Genomic DNA, 22,226 nt, shown 5'->3' with positions numbered 1-22,226 from the left:
TTTTTAATCCCTATCTGATCGGATCAGATTTGGATTTTTGGTAGTTCAAAACAAAAAAAACAGGATTAGGATCACTTTGATATCCGATCAGATCAGGAAATCAAATCCTAGTTTTAATCTGGATCAAATCTTCAAAACGGGTAGTTCAAACCGACAACACAGGATTGGGAACTGGATTATTTTGATCCCACCAGAGGGGTGGATTTCCAGTGGATTACCAGAGCAAAATGTACTGTACAATTTATTTAGAAATATGTTTCAATATAAATAAAATGGCAACGTTTGTTAACTGAATTAATACACAATTTTTAGCCTTCATGGCAAATCTATTTTATTTTTCATTTTTTTGGTCACGTTTGTGGTGGCCTATTTTGTTTTCAACCAAATGTTGATGACATAAATGTGTATGCTCATAAAATGATCACAACAAAGATTGTCAATCACAAATGTAATTTAGATTAAAGAAAAAATATCTTCAACAAAAAAAAGTCTATCATCTGTCATCACCTTTCAAAAGTAATTGCGGACAATAGATGTGGTCTCTTGTCTTCCTTGTATTATTTTTCATATCCACTAGATGGAGATCGGTAGGATTAAAGCACTGATATTCAGGATCTAGTCATCTTGAAAAGTCTGAATCTGGATCAGGGTGATCCTATCCTGAATTGCTTTGAAATACTGGAACAAAATCTGGCCGAATTGTCTGATCCTGGATCTCAACAAATGGGATTTCAAAATATGATCGGATCTGATTGAGATTAAAAGTTTTGAACTACTGGGACCTGTTAACTCATTTATTCAGTAACCTAATCTGAGTATCAAAATATATAAATAGGGCCTATTGTCATATCATTACTTGTCGTAACTTTTGGATTACCTCAATATCAAATGCAATGCAAATAAATAAAAGAGGAACAATTTATCAATAAGACGTTTTTTACTGAAGTGTATTATGTAAGATGACAGAACAATGTGAATTTAAGAAAAAAATTACAAAATAATAATATGTTCATTTGAAAACCTGCCTTTCATTATGCAGATTCAGGCGTATCGATTCACACTTAAAGTATTATCCTAGAACAGTGCAGCCTCAAGGAAGAAGTTACTTCTCCCTTTAATTACTTAAAGTTAGTTATTGCTGCCAAGTTTTGGTTAATTTAATTTACATCAAAACAAAAAGTTCTTCATAATTTGCAATGGTTACTTGGGTGTCTAAATAAAGAGGAGTATGTCTGAATACATTTGGAGTTCTTCCATTGAAACACAATTCATAAGGCTCGTGAAGGCTTCTGAATTCTGAATAGACCAATAGATGGCAGCAGAGTGGAGGAAATACCCTAGCTAGATTGCCCCTGCAGGAAGTTATTTCTTGAAAAAAGTATACATCTCTGTGTGGCAAGGCTTTACGTATCAAGTACACAAAGATTGTATTTTTTATAACAAGAAAAACTATAATTTCACTGAGCACTGAGGAATAAAAGTCACTTCCACCAGAGAAGTGTTATCGGCATCCAAGTGTCCCTGTGGGGAATAGACTGGTGTGTAACCTATAACAACCCCGAGGTATGACTGATCTGATGTGTTTCACATCTTTATAGCTTTTCTTTATATTTTCTTCTGTTTTTTGTTATGTTTTATTTGTGGAGAATCATTTTTGGACCTTCAATGGTGACCTGAATTTCCTATGTACAATTGCAGGAAAACGCACATATGGGGTCTGTTTGAATTTTCCTTTTTTGCCATGCTGAATATTATCGAGTGACTGAAATATTGGTTTTATTTAAGAATACTTGCACTGGATGTTAGTTTAGAAAAAACAGTCTATTCTCCATATTGCGTGTGTCTTTTAAAATAATATTCCTGGATCTATTTCTGTTGCTTATTATGGTAGCAGGTAGCAGTGACAAGGAAGGTATAGTCATCACTCTCCCAGCAACGTTTCCCAGCTCCTACAGGGGGTCCCGAGCAGAAGCTCTACTCCAACTCCCTCCCGATGTCTGAACTCGTTAACCTGCCTCTAGGAGTGAGTCCTTCCACCTTACCCTCATTCCTTGAACATATGATGCATTTAACATTCTGCATACTTGGCTTGGCACAGTTAAATGAGGCCAAAACATACACATAACAAAATGCCAAAGTAATCACTTTGTAACTCCTGCACGAGCCCAAGGAGGATTATAAATGGTTGAAGCATTCTGACTCACATGGGTTAAGTAACCCCTTTTTTGTGAATCATGATGCAAAATGACTCAACTTTGCCAACATTGGCAGCAAAGTTTTTAATAAAATCAATAATATACATTTTTTATAATGAACACTTTCATCCTCGAAAGGAGCCAGTTGAGGTGGTTCGGGGCATCTAGTTAGGATGCCACCTGGGCGCCTCCCTAGGGAGGTGTTCCAGGCACCTCCAGCTGGGAAGAGACCAAGGGGTAGACCTAGGACCAGGTGGAGGGATTATATCTCTTCGCTGGCCTGGGAGCGCCTTGGTCAGCCCCAGTCAGAGCTGGTTGATGTGGCCAGGGAAAATAAAGTTTGGGGCTCTCTGCTGGAACTGCTACCCCCGCGACCCGACCACGGATAAGCGGGAGAAGATGGATGGATGGATGGATTGATGGACTTTCATCCTCAGACACCCGAGAAAAGTATTCTTAAACTATTCAAACATATCCACACACATGGATTAGTCCTCTTACAACTCAGAGAGAGCAATCGTTTGGGCTAACACAATAAGATCACAAAAACTGTAAAGTAAGGTACGACCGATGCATGAATTAATGAAGGATGCATCGTGAAGCCCTCTTGCTCACTATAAACACACGGTCTTTGAATCATCAGTTAGGCTAGTGAATGTTAACACAGTTATTTCATACATTCATTCATTCATTAGCTGGATTCAAATGAAATAGAAACATAACTTTCCTTCAGACCAATGACAAAGAAAGGCAAGGCAAGTTTATTTATATAGCACTTTTCAACACAAGGCAATTAAAAGTGCTTTGCAAAAAATGAAAGACATTCAGAAAATGGCATTTAAAATCAGTCATTAAAAAGAAAAGCTAATAAAATAAACATTAAAAGAAAAAATACATGGATAAAAGTTACAGTGCAGTCTAAGATATGAATAGTTCAATTAAACATTAAAAGAAAAAGTACATGGATAAAAGTTACAGTGCAGTCTAAGATATGAATAGTTCAATTAAACATTAAAAGAAAAAGTACATGATAAAAGTTACAGTGCAGTTTAAGATATGAATAGTTCAATTAAAAGCAGCGACAAAAAGAAAAGTCTTTAGTCTGGATTTAAAAGTAGTCAGAGTTGCAGCGGACCTGCAGGTTTCTGGGAGATTGTTCCAGATATTTGGAGCATAATAACTGAATGCTGCTTTACCATGTTTAGTTCTGACTCTGGGGACAGAAAGCTGACCAGTCCCTGAAGACCTGAGAGATCTGGATGGTTCATAATTTAGCAGGAGGTCAGAAATGTATTTTGGGCCTAAACCATTCAGTGCTTTATAAACCAGCAGCAGTATTTTGAAATCTATTCTTTGACACACAGGAAGCCAGTGTAAAGACTTCAGAACAAAGAAAAACAGTAGTTGTTTTCACAGAGTTATAAATGAAACAAAAATAAACCTTTGTGTTAGTGATGGCCGACACCCATCTCTACTGGGTGTTTTCATAACTCAACACATTTCTATCATACTCACAGGGATAAAAAAAAAAAAGAAAGGCTGCCAAGAAATGTTTCGTCTAAAATAGCCAGCCTTGAAAGTTTGCGCTGCTAAAAGGTCTTAATATCAAGATAATTGATAATAAATTGATAGAATGTTTAAAGGTCCCATGTCATGCTTTTCCAGTTATTACCCATCCCCCTGTGTGTTATGAAGGTTATTATGCATGTAAACGGTCTGCAGAGTCACCAAACCTCAATGTACACCCTGTAGCGAGTAAAACTCTAACACAGAAAATACCTGTCTATGCTGCCCCGGAACGCCTCGTTGGGGATGTTCTTTTTCAATTTTTTTCTTCCGGGAACCAAGTGACGTAACGACGACCCCTCCGCACGGCTCAGAAGCGTCCCAGAAGCGTCTCGGCGTTGGGCTCCGCTCAAAATAGAATTCAAGTCTATTTTTCGACGTGAGGCGTTGCAGAGGCGCCGGGCAGGAAGTGGAACGGTGACAGCATCCGGCCCATCCACAAAATAAACTAATTTTGCAAACCCTATCCCTCCATAGTCTTTCAAGTAGGAGGAGAAATGCCAGTGTTCTCCTCCGGTTTACAGGCACGGAATATTACAATTATTATTAACTTTGTCTGTGCAGGAAATGTGCCCAAATCAATAAAAACTGCGAGCCGGCAGGCAAGACGCTCCGCTTCTGAAATGCTTCTGAAATGCGCCCGGTAGGGTATGACGCCGGAGAAGGCCGGACCAAAACCGCGGCGCAGCCGTGACACGACGCAGACGGACCCGGTGGAATCGAGGGTTAAGACGGCGGGACACGGCGAGGCTGTGAGTCGGTGTGTGAGCACACACACAAACTCCCAGCCAGGCTGCGGGTGCGTGTGTGTGTTCGGGATGGTTTCGCTGTGTCTCGCTGTCTCGCAGACGGCCACTGTGCTCATAGGGAGGGGGTCATAGGGAGGGGGGGTCAGGAGCTCCAACAAGCCGTCTAGGACAGAGAGTGAATACACTATACAGAGATGCTGTATGAGAAACCAATGAGATTTTAGAAAATTGAACAATATAAATCTATTCTAGTAGACCTCAACAATGGAATTATGATCAGTAGAAATGGCCATGACACATTCAACAGTTTGTCAAACTGAAACACCCAGATTCTCCTAAAGACAAGACCAAATCATTTTTAAATGTTTGTATGTGATATAGCAAAACAAAAAAAAACGTTTCTATTTACAGGATGAACCTTATTTTTACATTTTCTTTATAAGCAATACACTTGCATAACTAGCATGGAATATAAAACCATTGTTATCAAATATGTTCACAGTTCTTGTAACAACACTCCCTTCTCTGAGGTAAAAGCTTCCCTTGCTCGCTCCTCTCAGTTCACTTCTGTACGTTTTGCCTCCAGGCCTGCATTCACTGTCTTTCCTCATCCCCCTGAAAACATTTCTTCACAAATAACTGGTTGTCAAAGTCAGGTTTAAGCATTAGGTCACTGTGACGACAGACTACAGACAATTCATTTTACGTAATTTCAAGGAATTGTCTTTACAAAACCTCTAAGCACACAGATTCCCTTATGTTACAGGAATCATTGGGACAAATACAATATAGATAGGGAGCATGGTGCAAAACTGAAATGAATAAATGCATTTAAAAAAAAAAGTATAATCAATGTTAAGTATTTTGCGTCCTATGCGAACTATGTGCACCTACTACAGACTTCTATTTGTCAGCAAACACAGAATTGGATGGTTATTCTTACAATTTGTGAAAACAGACGAGCAGTTTGTCCATTTCTCTAAAGGTGTACAATCTTTGCACAAGAATAATCTTAGATGAATGCAGATATGACCAAATCTGAGGAAACAATACAACCTGAAGTCTTTCCCGTAATATCTGTAACAGTAAAACAGAAACACTGATGACAGGAAAGGCGTACACACACACACACACACACACACACACACACACACACACACACACACACACACACACACACACACACACACACACACACGCACGCACGCACGCACACACACACACACACACACACACACACACACACACACACACACACACATACCATGTATACATCACTTCAGAGGACATTACATTGACTTACATGCATTTCCTGGAGACTTACCCTAACCTTAACCATAACCAACACATGCCTAACCCTAACCCTTACCCTTAACCTTACCCTAATCCTAATCCTAAACCTAACCAAGTCTTCACCCTAAAATGAATGATTCCCCTCATGGGGACCTCCAATTTGTCCCCAAAGGGAAGCCAGTCCCCACACGTGACTGTAAACAGATTTAGGTCCCCACAAGTATAGTAATGCTAGACTACACACACACACACACACACACACACACACACACACACACACACACACACACACACACACACACACACACACACACACACACACACACACACAAACACACATGAACACAAAATACCTTTAGATGAGGAGATTAAGGTTGCTATGGGGGCCTGCACATCAAATAAAAAGAGAACAAGGAAGAAAGAAGAGAAACAACTGTAAGCACACTGATTTAGTATAAAAGTGTCAACGCCTCTAATATTGTGACTACAGTGTACTAACACTAAGTTTGTGATTTTGTGCATAAGAAGTCAGTGGGTTTTATCCATGCATTTTCAATAATATTCATGCAGTTAACTCGTATATATTGTAAGATCATGTCACTTTAAGATTTAGAGTTGATTTTGGCATTATGTGTTGTTTAAGGATTTTGTACTGTTGATTGGAATTTTTGTTCGTGTGGTTCACCTATATCAGTCTGCACATCTGGCACATATCCACGCCTTTCCTGTCATCAGTGTTTCTGTTTTCTGTTTTACTGTTACAGATATTACGGGAAAGACTTCAGGTTGTATTGTTTCCTCATATTTGGTCATATCTGCATTCATCTAAGATTGTACACCTTTAGAGAAATGGACAAACTGCTCGTCTGTTTTCACAAATTATAAGAATAACCATCCAATTGTGTGTTTGCTGACAAATGAAATACAAGTCTGTATGTACAGTAGGTGCACCTAGTTCGATTGTGCATAGGATGCAAAATACATAACATTGATTATGAATTAAAATATTTTTCATTTCAGTTTTGCACCATGCTCCCTATCTAGATTTTATTTATTGTCCAAATGATTCCTGTAACATAAGGGAATATGTGTGCTTAGAGGTTTTGCAGAAAATGTAAAAAATAAGGTTCATCCTGTAAAAATAAAAGGTTTTTTTGTTTTGCTATATCACATACTAACATTTAAAAATGATTTGGTCTCGTCTTTAGGAGAATCTGGGTGTTTCAGTTTTACAAACTGTTGAATGTGTCTTGCCTCACATTAAAGGTCCCATGTCATGGCCATTTCTACTGATCATAATTCCATTGTTGAGGTCTACTAAAATAAATGTATATTGTGCAATTTTCCAAACTCACATTGGTTTCTCATACAGCATCTCTGTAAAGTATGCGTATTCACTCTCTGTCCTAAACGGCTTGTTGGAGCTCCTGCTCCTGCATTCATCATCATAATTATTCTATATATATTACACAGTGCCTGTAAACCGGAGGAGAACGCCGGCATTTCTCCTCGACTACTGGGGGATAGGGTCTGCAAAATTAGTTTATTTTGGGGATTGACTGGATGTTCTTCTGACCGGTCCACTTCCTGCCCGGCGCTATGCAACGCCTCGCGTCGAAAATAGACTTGCATCCTATTTTTAGCGGAGCGCAGCGCCGAGACGCTTCTGGGACGCTTCTAGCCGTAATGCGGTGGTCGCTGTGAATGCATTTTTTTACCACTAAAATACAGCAACACATCTTTGATTCATGTCGTTTATAACTGGAATATTACAATTATTATTAACTTTGTCTGTACAAAGTAGCCTGTCCAGGAAATATGCCCAAATCAACAAAAACTGCGAGCAGGCAGGCAAGACGCTCCACTTCTGAAATGCTTCTGAAACGCACTGGGTAGGGTATGACGCCGGACCAAAACCGCGGTGCAGACGGACCCGGTGGAATCGAGGGGTGAGGCTCCACTAGCACCCCCCCGTCGACGCTCGCGAAACAGAGGGCCTCATCACTTTGCATGGGGCCTCAAGTTGGCCAGGGACGGCCCTGAGTAGGTGTGTGTGTGTGTATGCCCGCCCTACCACCTGTCCTCTGGACCCTATCCCTTCAAACCTCCTTCAGACTATCGCTCCTGATATTCTACCGTTCCTCTCCCATTTCATCAACACTTCTCTAACTTCTGGTCACTTTCCAAACAGTCTCAAGGAGGCAAGAGTAAACCCTCTCCTAAAGAAACCCACTCTCAACCCGTCTGATGTTATAAACTATAGGCCTGTCTTTCTACTCCCGTTCCTGTCTAAAACACTTGAACGCGCTGTCTTTAAACAACTCTCCTGTTATCTCCATCAGAACAACCTTCTGGATCCGCACCAGTCTGGTTTCAAGGCAGGTCACTCCACAGAAACTGCTCTCATTGCTGTCACTGAGGAACTGCACACTGCTAAAGCAGCCTCCCTCTCCTCTGTCATCATCCTGTTGGACCTGTCTGCTGCATTCGACACGGTGAACCATCAGATCCTCCTTCGCACTCTCCAAAAACTTGGGGTTTCAGGCTCTGCACTTTCCCTCCTCACCTCATACCTCAAAGACCGTACCTACAGGGTAACTTGGAGAGGGTCTGAGTCCGACCCTTGTCAATTAACTACGGGGGTCCCACAGGGCTCTGTTCTTGGTCCCCTCCTCTTCTCCCTGTACACAAACTCGCTCGGATCAGTCATTTGCCCGCATGGTTTTTCATACCACTGCTACGCTGACGACACCCAATTAATTCTGTCCTTTCCCCGCTCAGAGACCCAGGTCGTCGCACGCATCTCTGCTTGTCTAGCTGACATCTCTCAGTGGATGTCTGCTCATCACCTCAAGCTCAACCTTGACAAGACTGAGCTGCTTTTCCTTCCGGGAAAAGATTGTCCCACTCTTGACCTGACTATCAACATCGGCACCTCTGTTGTTTCCCCGACTCAGACTGCAAGGAATCTGGGTGTGATCCTAGATAACAACCTGTCCTTCACTGCAAACATAGCTGCTACAACCCGCTGCTGCAGATACACGCTTTACAACATCAGGAAGATACGTCCCCAGCTGACACAGAAAGCGACGCAGGTTCTGGTCCAGGCTCTCGTCATCTCACGCCTAGACTACTGCAACTCCCTCCTGGCTGGTCTACCTGCATGTGCCATCCGACCTCTGCAGCTCACCCAGAATGCAGCGGCTCGTCTGGTCTTCAACCTTCCTAAATTTTCACACACCACTCCGCTCCTCCGCTCCCTTCACTGGCTTCCGGTAACTGCTAGAATCCACTTCAAGACACTGGTACTTGCTTACCATGCTGCGAATGGATCTGGCCCTTCGTACATCCAGGACATGGTTAAACTGTATACCCCAGCGCGTGCACTACGCTCTGCATCAGCCAAACGACTCGCTGCACCCTCGCTGCGAGGGGGACCCAAGTTCCCATCAGCAAAAACACGTGGGTTTGCTATCCTGGCTCCAAAATGGTGGAATGAGCTCCCCATTGACATCAGGACAGCAGAAAGCTTACACACCTTCCGGCGCAGACTGAAAACACATCTCTTTCGACTCCACTTCGAGCGATAGATTTATTAACAAAGCACTTATATACTAATAAAGGACTGGCTTATCTAAAGCCAGTTGAGTAGCACTTGAAATGTTTGGCTCTATGAAACCTGATGTACTTATATGATTCTGTTTTCTTCAAGGTTGTGTCTTCCTGGTCGAATGTACTTATTGTAAGTCGCTTTGGATAAAAGCGTCAGCTAAATGCGATGTAATGTAATGTGTGTGTGTATGTGTCTGAATCTGTATGCATGTGCGTGCGCAGGCTCGTGTGAGTGAGTATACAGTAGGTGTGTGTGTGTGTGTGTGTGTCTGAGTCTGTATCAAATCAAATCAAGTTTTATTTATATAGCACATTTATAAACGATTTTTGGTCGAGCCAAAGTGCTGTACATATAATAAAAATAGCCTACAGTAGAGACACTTTACAGCAAATACAACAGCACAGATTGTTCAGAATATCAGTATGAGAAAACAACACCCTCTGTCCTTAGACCCTCACATCGTACAAGGAAAAACTTCCAGAGAAAACCCACAGTTAGTATGGGTGTGAGTGAGTAGGTGTGTGTGTTTGTTCCATTCTGTCATTTGATGGAGCTGTTGTAATTGCTCGAAATGTCCTTGCATACCAGAACCTCTTGATGAAGCTGCTTTTCCAGTTAAGCACCTCTGATTTGTCCTCCTGTTCCGTGTCTCGCATTATCCCTGCCAATCATAGGTGTCCATAAATGAAGATGTTATTTGAAATATCATTTGGTCCATCACAGGAGACATCTTTACTTTGGCTAGCGAGTTTTATTACCCTCAGCTCAAACATTTGGGGGAAATGTTTATTTCAGATCTTATTCAAAAAAGAATAGCATTCAATGTTCAAACCTTTATAGTCTATGGTTCAAACCAAGGAGAGGACGAGTACACACTTTCGACTGCAAGAGTTTGAACATTTAAGCGTGACTTATTTGTAGAACATGAAAACGTTGTTGTTTAAAATCCCTTACTGAGTCTGAGAGAGAATACGTTTTCAGGACTCTATATTTGCTGTTGAAGATTTTGTTGAGAAGTTTGTGTTGGTTTGGTCGGCTAAAAAGTGTGAAACCCTTAATATATACAGTCTATGGTTCAAACACATGAATCATATTTTTGCCAGATGACACCATATCACAACAAATCTTTAAGTTTGAATTGAGCTCCAACCAAAGTGTACTACACAGTATATTAACGCCTTTTAAAACCAGAATCTTTTCCTTTTTTATTACAAGTAAACATAAAATACAATATCTTGAATTCGGAAAACAATCTTAGCAAATTGGCAAAAAAACTATTATGGTTGCATCATAAAAAAATCAGTTCCACTAAAAAAGACATACAAATCTCTAGAATAATAACTTGGTGTGAAGAGATGCTGCTGTATAATTCAATAAATAATACTTGTTGGATTGAATTACTATAACATACTGTAATACAAGACATCAGTCAGAATTGTGAGATATTGAGGACATTTATTAAAATATGATGTTTAGTTATCATGAAATGGGATAATGATAGACGAAGTCTGCGTGCACCATGTGAGCTACAGCCATTGATAAATTTTTAAGAACAAGTTTATTTTGTAATGGGAAATCCCACATACTTCGTGTGTCTCAAGACTGGCAGGCTTCCAGGTAGTGAAACCCAGAAACAACAGTAAGTGATGCAGAACATGTAAACACATGGCACTCCCATCTTTCCCGTAAGGTAGTCAACATTCAAGATAATCATATGACTACTGAGGCCAAACCCTATGATACGATACCCTTTCCAATGTAGAACATATGATAGAAGCCATTCCAGTGGAGCAAATGTGTCAAAAATTGCTCTTTAAGCTTTTTTTGGAGCTTTTAATTGAACTATTCATATCTTAGACTGCACTGTAACTTTTATCCATGTACTTTTTCTTTTAATGTTTAATTGCACTGTAACTTTTATCCATGTATTTTTTCTTTTAATGTTTATTTTATTAGCTTTTATTTTTAATGACTGATTTTAAATGCCATTTTCTTAATCTCTTTCATTTTTTGTAAAGCACTTTGAATTGCCTTGTGTTGGAAAGTGCTATATAAATAAACTTGCCTTGCCTTGCCTTGCCTTTAAGTCAAGAAAATGTGATAACGATCACTCTGTTTTCTTTTTCAGTAGAGAAAACGTGATGAAGATCTCTCTAGGGTGAGAAAAAATAGTAAATGATGTGGGGAGTCTTTCTTTTGTGTATGTGCATCATGTGCCATCATATACATGCATGGTAAAATATAAACTCAAAATGTTCATAACAAAACCCTTCCTCAGCTGGTTTAGGCCTACACACAGTATAGATACTGAATGATTTATGATCATCAGCAGACGTTTGTCAGAGTCTCAGTAGTCTGGTTATTCAATCTGCCCGAAACTATATATAGGATGAACTTGAAGAACTGCGTGGCGTTGTCAGACAGTATAAGAGACAGTTTGACATTTGACATACTCTGGCTGTCTGATGGGAAAATCCAAATGGATGAAACCGGCAACAGCTACATTGTGTTTGGCACCAGCACGCAGAAAGTTTACTAGCATGAAGGGCATCTGATTTGGAACTGCACCTTGCCATTCTCCTATGTAAGGATACCTTGGGGGGCACATTCGTTGGATTTAAAAATACATTTAGGGTCACCAAATGCTTCTCCTGCCTGCTTGTAATCATGACAAATTATTTACTTTTTCCTGCATTCCTGAGCACAGTAGCTACTCGCAATCACAATAGTAACTTGCAAAAACAACCCCTGACTATTAACACATGTACAAGTGAGAAAAATCTGAAATTAAACTAAATGACTCCCTTTCATCCTGAAAAAGGGGAGCGAAAACAAAATGGGCCATCAGTCAACACAATGAGAAGTGTAAAGGAGGAAAAAGACTCAAAAACAGCACTAAAGTTACACAGTTTCCATGCCAGAGGACAGCGGAGATATGCACACCTGCACATAACATGATGTGAGATAGTTCCTTCAACGTTTAATCTAAATATTGTCGGTTTAAGTTAGTGAGTTTATTTCCGTAGACAGCAGGCACACAGGTTAAAGCCAATTTGTTATTGACAGTTTATATGGAATCATTTTTTTCTTTTCCCGCATTCCTGACAGTAGCCACTTACAATGACATGACCAGCTTGCAAAACAATCAGACTATACAATGAATACAGGAGAGAAAAATTAGTAATGAAATGAAGAGCCTTCCTTATAACCTCCCGAACAATGGGGAATTAACATGTATCTGTATCAGTCAACACAATGAGAAGACTCAATGAGGGAAATATTTCTAGTAAGTCACGCACTTTTTTTCCATGACAGAAAGGTTTTTCTGTGTCAGCTGGGGTGAACGAATAGGGCAAGAGAGATATATACACACCTCCAAGCCTGTAACTTTTATAAATCTGAAGAATTTCTTAAGTGTTTGATTTCAATCTATTTTGTAATTTTTAAGTTAGTCGTTGTTTAGTTCGTAAGACACACGAGTGAATATCTTTTTGTCAAGGACAGCTTTTAATTATGGAAATGTATTTGAATGTTCCTGTATTTCCATCAAAGGTGCAACTTACAATCACATTATAATACTATAAACAACTACTGACAAGAGCAACAGCGTTCTCATCCGATTTGAGAAGTCACCTTAACAAAATCTAATATAAACATAACATATAATGTTACATACAAACTGTAACATATTATTATTCAAACTCATTGTTCTTATGATTTATAGCTTTAATGTCAAGTCTTTTGATGTATTTGTATTACATTACATGTGTTGGTTTAAGTTTGTCATGCAGTCAATTAACAAAATCAGAAAGGCCACCTGCCTGAATGGATGCCAAGTCACTTCTGCCTATGGTTCCTGAACCTTCTTTTTTTTGCCGGTTAACTTGCAATGAGCAGAACTAAACCAGAAGGCTAAATAGAGCCTTCTAATTACTATTAGATCTGGCCCTCCGGTATATTGCACGCACACCTTCACTCAACCCTGAGGGTTTCCTCAGCTCAGAGCCTGAGCCCAAACATTGATGACCTTGCATCCAAGATGAGATGCCAAGTATCTGGCTTGAGCTAGCATCACAGAGCACACTGAGTTTAATGGATGTTTCCTTCTGCACTTTGTTTCTTGAGACAACAGGGCATGTTTGGTTTTCTCTTTGAGGGAAATAGTTTTGTTGAAGCTGTTGTTGGCCTGTGGAAAAATGTAATCATAAGAAATGACTCTGGAAAAGCTGCAGATAGAGCCATAAGAAATGAATGCAACTGATTATTTAATGTTGTTTTTATAGGCAATAATTTAAGCTTTGTTAGTTCCAGGTTTAATATGTGCAATAAGTTCATTTCAATAAGTTCTGCAATAAACATTGAACCAGTCCGGCCCTCGACTAGTACCCATTTTTAAATGTTGGCCCACTGTGTATTTGAGTTTGACACCCCGGATCTAAATGTAATAAAACATGAGAATGAACGTTACAGTGCAGCGCAAAAATAAATAGGCTACATTTTTATTTTAATCTGTGCAGTTGCCAAAAAAGTCTGTCTTCCCCTGTGTACATTTTTCAGAGATGCGCTAATGGCTAAACTGAGCATCATTCAAACAAAAATATTCAGGTTAGTTCAGGTGTATTGCAGTGATTTTTTTTAGAAACAGTCAAACAATCGGAGACTATGCACATCATGTTCGAGGCAGTGCTGAATTGAATAGTTCAGTAAAATACACATCTATAAAATAAATTCGCAAAGATATGATATTTAAATATATACAAAACTGTAAATGTTTGTTTATCATGATTACAAAATATGACAAATTATATTTGATAGAAAATATGATTATGTCAATGCTGGCTGCACTGAAAAAACTGAAACGTTGACTTTGATTAAATGTTACATGACAGCAGATTTCACATAACTGTTTCAGGTTAGTTGAAAGCAATAATATTAAGTTGAAATACACAATATTAGGTTCAAATTAATATTGCTTTCAACTAAACTAATAGTGATATGAAATGTGTTGAAAAAAGTTTCAAGAAAAAGTATGTGAACCCTTTGGATTCTCCACACATAGCGTTGTGTGTTCCTTCCAAACAACTCAACTTTGGTTTCATCTGTCCACAGAATATGTTGCCAGTAGTGCTGTGGAACATCCAGGTGCTCTTTAGCAAACTTCAAACGTGCAGCAATGTTTTTTCTGGACAGCAGTGGCTTCCTCCGTGGTGTCCTCCCATGAACTCCATTCTTGTTCAGTGTTTTACGTATCGTAGATTCGTCAACAGAGATGTTAGCATGTGCCAGAGATTTCTTTAAGTCTCTAGCTGACACTCTAGGATTCTTCTTTACCTCATTGAGCATTCTGCGCTGTGCTCTTGCAGTCATCTTTACAGGACGGCCACTCCTAGGGAGAGTAGCAACAGTGCTGACCTTTCTCCATTTATAGACAATTTGTCTTACCGTGGACTGATGAACATCAAGGCTTTTAGAGATACTTTTGTAACCCTTTCCAGCTTTATGCAAGTCAACAATTCTTAATCGTAGGTCTTCTGAGAGCTCTTTTGTGCGAGGCATGGTTCACATCTGGCAATGCTTCTTAAGAATACCAAATTCAAAGCTGGTGTGTATTTTTTATAGGGCAGGGCAGCTTTAACCAACACCTCCAATCTCGTCTCATTGATTGGACTCCAGGTTGGCTGACTCCTGACTCCAATTAGCTCTTGAAGAAGTCTTTAGCCTAGGGGTTCACATACTTTTTCCACCCTGCACTGTGAATGTTTACATGGTGTGTTCAATAAAAACATATAATTGTTTGTGTGGTATTAGTTTAAGCAGACTGTGTTTGTCTATTGTTGTGACTTAGATGAATATCAGAACACATTTTATGACCAACTTATGCAGAAATCCAGGTAATTCCAAAGGGTTCACTTTTTCTTGCAACTGTATTTCAAACCGGAGAGACGTGATGTAAGAATTACATATTTATTGTTTACACGTCATATGAATGAAATGATTGCCACGATAATACAACAGGAGAATGTAATGGTGTTTGGCGATTAGGCCCCGGTTTGCAGGATAATCATTCGGGAGGGAAAGAACCGCTCCGATGAAATCCCCGGGGTCTAGACACTGGTGGTGGTGATGAGTAGGTGAGACCGGTCTGAAGGAGGAAGGTTTAGCTTTGTCCTGAAGGAGACGGGAGGCGAGAGGGGTGGAGGCGGGTTGCGTGTAATCATCTGCAATGACAACTGACAGGGAGGAAGAGCAGGCATTTAAGGAATTTAGCATGTGCAGCGATTGGCTGCTGAGGGGTGACGCCCTCGTATTTAATGAGGGGAGAAGGGAGCCATAGAGTGACGTGTAAGTGACTCGTGTTAGGCAAGGCAAGGCAAGGCAAGGCAAGTTTATTTAATTTATATAGCACTTTTCAACACAAGGCAATTCAAAGTGCTTTACAAAAAATGAAAGACATTCAGAAAATGGCATTTAAAATCAGTCATTAAAAAGAAAAGATAATAAAAGAAACATTAAAAGAAAAAATACATGGATAGAAGTTACAGTGCAGTCTAAGATATGAATAGTTCAATTAAACATTAAAAGAAAAAGTGCATGGATAAAATTTACAGTGCAGTCTAAGATATGAATAGTTCAATTAAAAGCAGCGACAAAAAGAAAAGTCTTCAGCCTGGATTTAAAAGTAGTCAGAGTTGCAGCGGACCTGCAGGTTTCTGGGAGTTTGTTCCAGATATTTGGAGCATAATAACTGAAAGCTGACCAGTCCCTGAAGACCTGAGAGATCTGGATGGTTCATAATTTAGCAGGAGGTCAGAAATGTATTTTGGGCCTAAACCATTCAGTGCTTTATAAACCAGCAGCAGTATTTTGAAATCTATTCTTTGACACACAGGAAGCCAGTGTAAAGACTTCAGAACAAAGAAAAACAGTAGTTGTTTTCACAGTTATAAATGAAACAAAAATAAACCTTTGTGTTAGTGATGGCCGACACCCATCTCTACTGGGTGTTTTCATAACTCAACACATTTCTATCATACTCACAGGGATAAAAAAAAAAAGAAGAAAGGCTGCCAAGAAATGTTTCGTCTAAAATAGCCAGCCTTGAAAGTTTGCGCTGCTAAAAGGTCTTAATATCAAGATAATTGATAATAAATTGATAGAATGTTTAAAGGTCCCATGTCATGCTTTTCCGGTTATTACCCGTCCCCTTGTGTGTTATGAAGGTTGTTATGCATGTAAACGGTCTGCAGAGTCACCAAACCTCAAAGTACACCCTGTAGCGAGTAAAACTCTAACACAGAAAATACCTGTCTATGCTGCCCCAGAACGCCTCGTTGGGGATGTTCTTTTTCAAAAAAATTCTTCCGGGAACCAAGTGACGTAACGACGACCCCTCCGCACGGCTCAGAAGCGTCCCAGAAGCGTCTCGGCGCTGGGTTCCACTCAAAATACGATTCAAGTCTATTTTTCGATGTGAGGCGTTGCAGAGGCGCCGGGCAGGAAGTGGAACGGTGACAGCATCCGGCCCATCCACAAAATAAACTAATTTTGAAGACCCTATCCCTCCATAGTCTTTCAAGTAGGAGGAGAAATGCCAGTGTTCTCCTCCAGTTTACAGGCACGGAATATTACAATTATTATTAACTTTGTCTGTGCAGGAAATGTGCCCAAATCATAGTATTTTGAAATCTATTCTTTGACACACAGGAAGCCAGTGTAAAGACTTCAGAACAGGAGTGATGTGATCCACTTTCTTGGTGTTAGTGAGGACTCGAGCAGCAGCGTTCTGAATCAGCTGCAGCTTCCTAATAGATTTTTTAGTGAGACTTGTGAAGACACCATTGCAGTAGTCGAGTCTACTGAAGATAAAAGCATGGACAAGTTTTTCCAAATCCTGCTGTGACATTAGTCTTTTAATCCTAGATATGTTCTTTAGGTGATAGTAGGCTGATTAGTAACTGTTTTAATGTGACTGTTGAAACTCAGGTCAGAGTCCATGACTACACCTAGATTTCTGGCACACTGAAGCTCAGCGCTAACTTTGATATGTTCTGACTTGGCTCCAAAAACCATTACCTCAGTTTTATCTTTGTTTAATTGGAGAAAGTTCTGACACATCCAGTCATTGATTTGTTCAATGCACTTACTCAATGTTTGAATTGGAGCATAGTCTCCTGGTGAAATTGTTACGTAAATTTGTGTGTCATCTGCATAGCTATGGTAACTTATTTTGTTGTTTTTCATTATCTGAGCCAGTGGTAGCATGTAGATGTTAAAGAGAAGAGGCCCCAAGATGGAGCCTTGAGGTACCCCACATGTCATATTTGTCAACTCAGATGTGTATTTACCTATAGAAACAAAGTTGTTTCTGTCCTTTAAGTAGGATTCAAACCAATTTAGAACTGTTTCCGAAAGTCCCACCTAGTTTTCCAGTCGGTCTAGTAATATGTTGTGGTCAACAGTGTCAAACGCAGCACTGAGATCTAATAATACTAACACTGAAGTTCTGCCAATGTCTGTGTTTAAGTGGATGTCATTAAAGACCTTTACAAGAGCAGTCTCAGTGCTGTGGTTTGGACGAAAGCCTGACTGGAACACATCGAAACAGTTATTTGAATGCAAGAAATTACTCAACTGTTGAAAAACAACTTTTTCAATGATTTTACCTAGAAATGGGAGGTTTGATATGGGCTTGTAATTGTTCATTACTGAAGCATCTAGATTATTCTTTTTTAAGAGCGGTTTAATGACTGCAGTTTTCAGGGCCTGTGGAAAAATACCTGAGTGAAGAGATTTGTTTACTATATGAAGTAGATCTGAGGCCATGCAAGGTAAAACATCTTTGAAAAATCCTGTTGGAATAATATCAAGGCAGCAGGAGGAGGATTTCAGAAGTTGTATAATGTCCTCTAGGTTTTTATCATTAATCTGATGGAATTGTGTCATGATGTCTGAATTGATGTTAAGTGGACACAGAGACAACACATTTGCTGTTCCTGATGGAGAGGCACTGACTGCTTGTCTGATTTTCTGAATTTTGTCAGTGAAGAAGGAGGCAAAATCATTGCACGCCCTGGTGGATAGAAATTCAGAGGCTACTGACACTGGGGGGTTAGTTAGTCTGTCGACGGTAGCAAACAAGGCACGTGCGTTGTTTTTGTTTTTGGTAATGATGTCAGAGAAGAACATTACATTACATTACATTGCATTTAGCTGACGCTTTTATCCAAAGCGACTTACAATAAGTACATTCGACCAGGAAGACACAACCTTGAAGAAAACAGAATCATATAAGTACATCAGGTTTCATAGAGCCAAACATTTCAAGTGCTACTCAACTGGCTTTAGGTAAGCCAGTCCTTTATTAGTATAAAAGTGCTTCGTTAATAGTTCTAACGCTCGAAGTGGAGTCGAAAGAGATGAGTTTTCAGTTTGCGCCGGAAGATGTGCAAGCTATCTGCCGTCCTGATGTCAATGGGGAGCTCATTCCACCATCTTGGAGCCAGGACAGCAAACCCACGTGTTTTCGCCGATGGGAACTTGGGTCCCCCTCGCAGCGAGGGCGCAACGAGTCGTTTGGCTGATGCAGAGCGTAGTGCACGCGCTGGGGTGTACGGTTTAACCATGTCCTGGATGTAGGAAGGGCCAGATCCATTCGCAGCATGGTAAGCAAGAACCAGTGTCTTGAAGTGGATTCTAGCAGTTACCGGAAGCCAGTGAAGGGAGCGGAGGAGCGGCGTGGTGTGGGAGAATTTAGGAAGGTTGAAGACCAGACGAGCCGCTGCATTCTGGATGAGCTGCAGAGGTCGGATGGCACATGCAGGTAGACCAGCCAGGAGGGAGTTGCAGTAGTCTAGGCGTGAGATGACGAGAGCCTGGACCAGAACCTGAGTCGCTTTCTGAGTCAGCTGGGGACGTATCTTCCTGATGTTGTAAAGCGTGTATCTGCAGCAACGGGTTGTAGCAGCGATGTTTGCAGTGAAGGACAGGTTGTTATCTAGGGTCACATCCAGATTCCTTGCAGTCTGAGTCGGGGAAACAACTGAGGTGCCGATGTTGATTGTTAGGTCAAGAGTGGGACAATCTTTTCCCGGGAGGAAGAGGCAGCTCAGTCTTGTCAAGGTTGAGCTTGAGGTGGTGAGCAGACATCCACTGAGAGATGTCAGCTAGACAAGCAGAGATGCGTGCAACGACCTGGGTCTCTGAGCGGGGAAAGGACAGAATTAATTGGGTGTCATCAGCGTAGCAGTGGTAAGAAAAACCATGCGGGCTAATGACTGATCCGAGCGAGTTTGTGTACAGGGAGAAGAGGAGGGGACCAAGAACAGAGCCCTGAGGGACCCCCATAGTTAATTGACAAGGGTCGGACTCAGACCCTCTCCAAGTCACCCTGTAGGTACGGTCTTTCAGGTATGAGGTGAGGAGGGAAAGTGCAGAGCCTGAAACTCCAAGTTTTTGGAGAGTGCGAAGGAGGATCTGATGATTCACCGTGTCGAATGCGGCAGACAGGTCCAATAGGATGATGACAGAGGAGAGGGATGCAGTTTTGGCAGTGTGCAGTTCCTCCGTGACAGCAATGAGAGCAGTTTCTGTGGAGTGACCTGCCTTGAAACCAGACTGGTGCGGATCCAGAAGGTTGTTCTGATTGAGATAACAGAAGAGTTGTTTAAAGACAGCGCGTTCAAGTGATTTAGACAGGAACGGGAGGAGAGAGACAGGCCTGTAGTTTATAACATCAGACAGGTTGAGAGTGGGTTTCTTTAGGAGAGGGTTTACTCTTGCCTCCTTGAGACTGTTTGGAAAGTGACCAGAAGTTAGAGAAGTGTTGATGAAATGGGTGAGAAACGGTAGAATATCAGGAGCGATAGTCTGAAGGAGGTTTGAAGGGATAGGGTCCAGAGGACAGGTGGTAGGGCGGGCAGAGGTAATGAGGGTAAGAACCTCACTTGGAGAGAGAGGGGAAACGGAGGTAAGTGTGTTGGTGGAAGGAGGGTCTGGTGACCCAGCGGTGAGTAAAGGTGAGTCAGAAAAAGAAGAGCGAATATCATCAACCTTTTTTTCAAAGTGGGTAACAAAGTCGCTTGACAGAAGTGAGGAGGGGGGAGGAGCTTTTGGAGGGTCCAAGAGGGTGGAGAAGATGGAAAATAGTTTTTTAGGATTGGAATAGGAAGATTGGATCTTATCTTGAAAGAAAGTGCTTTTTGCCTGAGAGATCGAAGCAGAGAAAGAGGAGAGGAGAGCCTGATAGGTTAGGAGGTCGTCACGGTGTTTGGATTTCCACCATTTCCGCTCTGCTGCCCTAAGGACGGTTCTATTAGCACGCAGTGCATCATTTAGCCAGGGAGCAGGAGGGGACTGACGAGCCTGCCGAGATGTGAGAGGACAGAGCGAGTCCAGAGTGGATGAGAGAGTAGAGAGGAGAGTTTCTGCAGCAGAGTTTGGAGGCAGGAGATGGAACGAATCAGAGGAAGGGAGGGCTGAGAGCACCGACGAGGCAAAGGTAGAGGGGGAGAGGGAGCGAAGGTTACGGCGGACAAGTGCAGGATGGGAAGAGATTAGTTTGTTATGTTTGGAAAGGGATAGAGAGAATGAAATGAAGAAGTGATCGGATGTGTGGAGCGGGTTTACAGAGAGGTTAGAAGTAGAGCAGTTCCTTGAGAATATGAGATCAAGGACATTGCCAGCTGTTACGTTCCCACTTGGCTAGGGTACAAACGGGAAACGACACGACCAGATTGGATTTGGTATATTTGTTACCGGTGGTTTTATTTATGAATGAAACTAAGTAAAATGATGGCCACACAGATTGGCCCCACAACACGGGTCAATCTGTCACTATAACACAACACAAAGGGTCTCCAAAAGAGAGTTGCCCCGCTACCCAAAGAAAAACAAATCTCACTACTAAAGTGGAAACAAACAATAAACAAAACGGGACTGTGGAAACACACAGCTGGTGCGGGTCTACAGGTGCTAATCACCTGGCTCTACGCAATATCCACTCACAGGAACGCTGGTCTACAGGTGCTAATCAACCTGGATCTAAGCAGTATAAACACACAGGAATGCTGGTCGACAGGTGCTAACCAACCTGGATCTAAGCAGTATAAACACACAGGAATGCTGGTCGACAGGTGCTAATCAACCTGGATCTAAGCAGTATACACACACACAAAATCCCTACGCTAACACAGAACCCGACGACACACTGCTACTCAGTGTGCTCGCCTAGAACCCTACTACAGACACTGCTAATCAGTGGAGCTAATACAAAAGACACACGGCTAAATCTCAGAATTCACAGAAAGAAGGCTTATCACAAGGATAGGGTTGAGGCATCTGACACAAAATACAGAGCCTCCCGACTGTTGTCCGTGCTCAGCCTTTATACTCCTCCCCCGGATGACGTGGCAGAAGCGAGCAGGGGTTGGGCGACGTCTGTCCAATCCCCGCGGCTGTTGAGTGGTCCGGGACGGCCAATGACAGCAGAGGAACTGCACAGCTCATTTACATACACAAACAGACTTAAGCTCACAAGGTAGCAGCGGCTGTAACACCAGCTTTATGAGTCGGTGGGGACGGAGACAGTGAGAAAGCAAAGGCGGTTAACAGAGATGTTAGTTCGTCTATCTTCCCCGTCTGGAGGTTGAAGTCTCCGAGAAGTACAGCGGGAGGGCCAGTTTCAGGGATGAGTGAGAGGAGATTATCTAATTCCTCCAAGAAGTTCCCCAAGGCGCCTGGTGGACGGTAGAGAACAACAATGGTTAACTGTATAGGATGGGTTACTGTGACGGCATGGAATTCAAAGGTGGA

This window comes from Gymnodraco acuticeps, unplaced genomic scaffold (genome assembly GCF_902827175.1).
Source record: "Gymnodraco acuticeps unplaced genomic scaffold, fGymAcu1.1, whole genome shotgun sequence".
NCBI classification, from domain to species: domain Eukaryota; kingdom Metazoa; phylum Chordata; class Actinopteri; order Perciformes; family Bathydraconidae; genus Gymnodraco; species Gymnodraco acuticeps.
Note: the sequence above shows the minus strand (reverse complement) of the source record.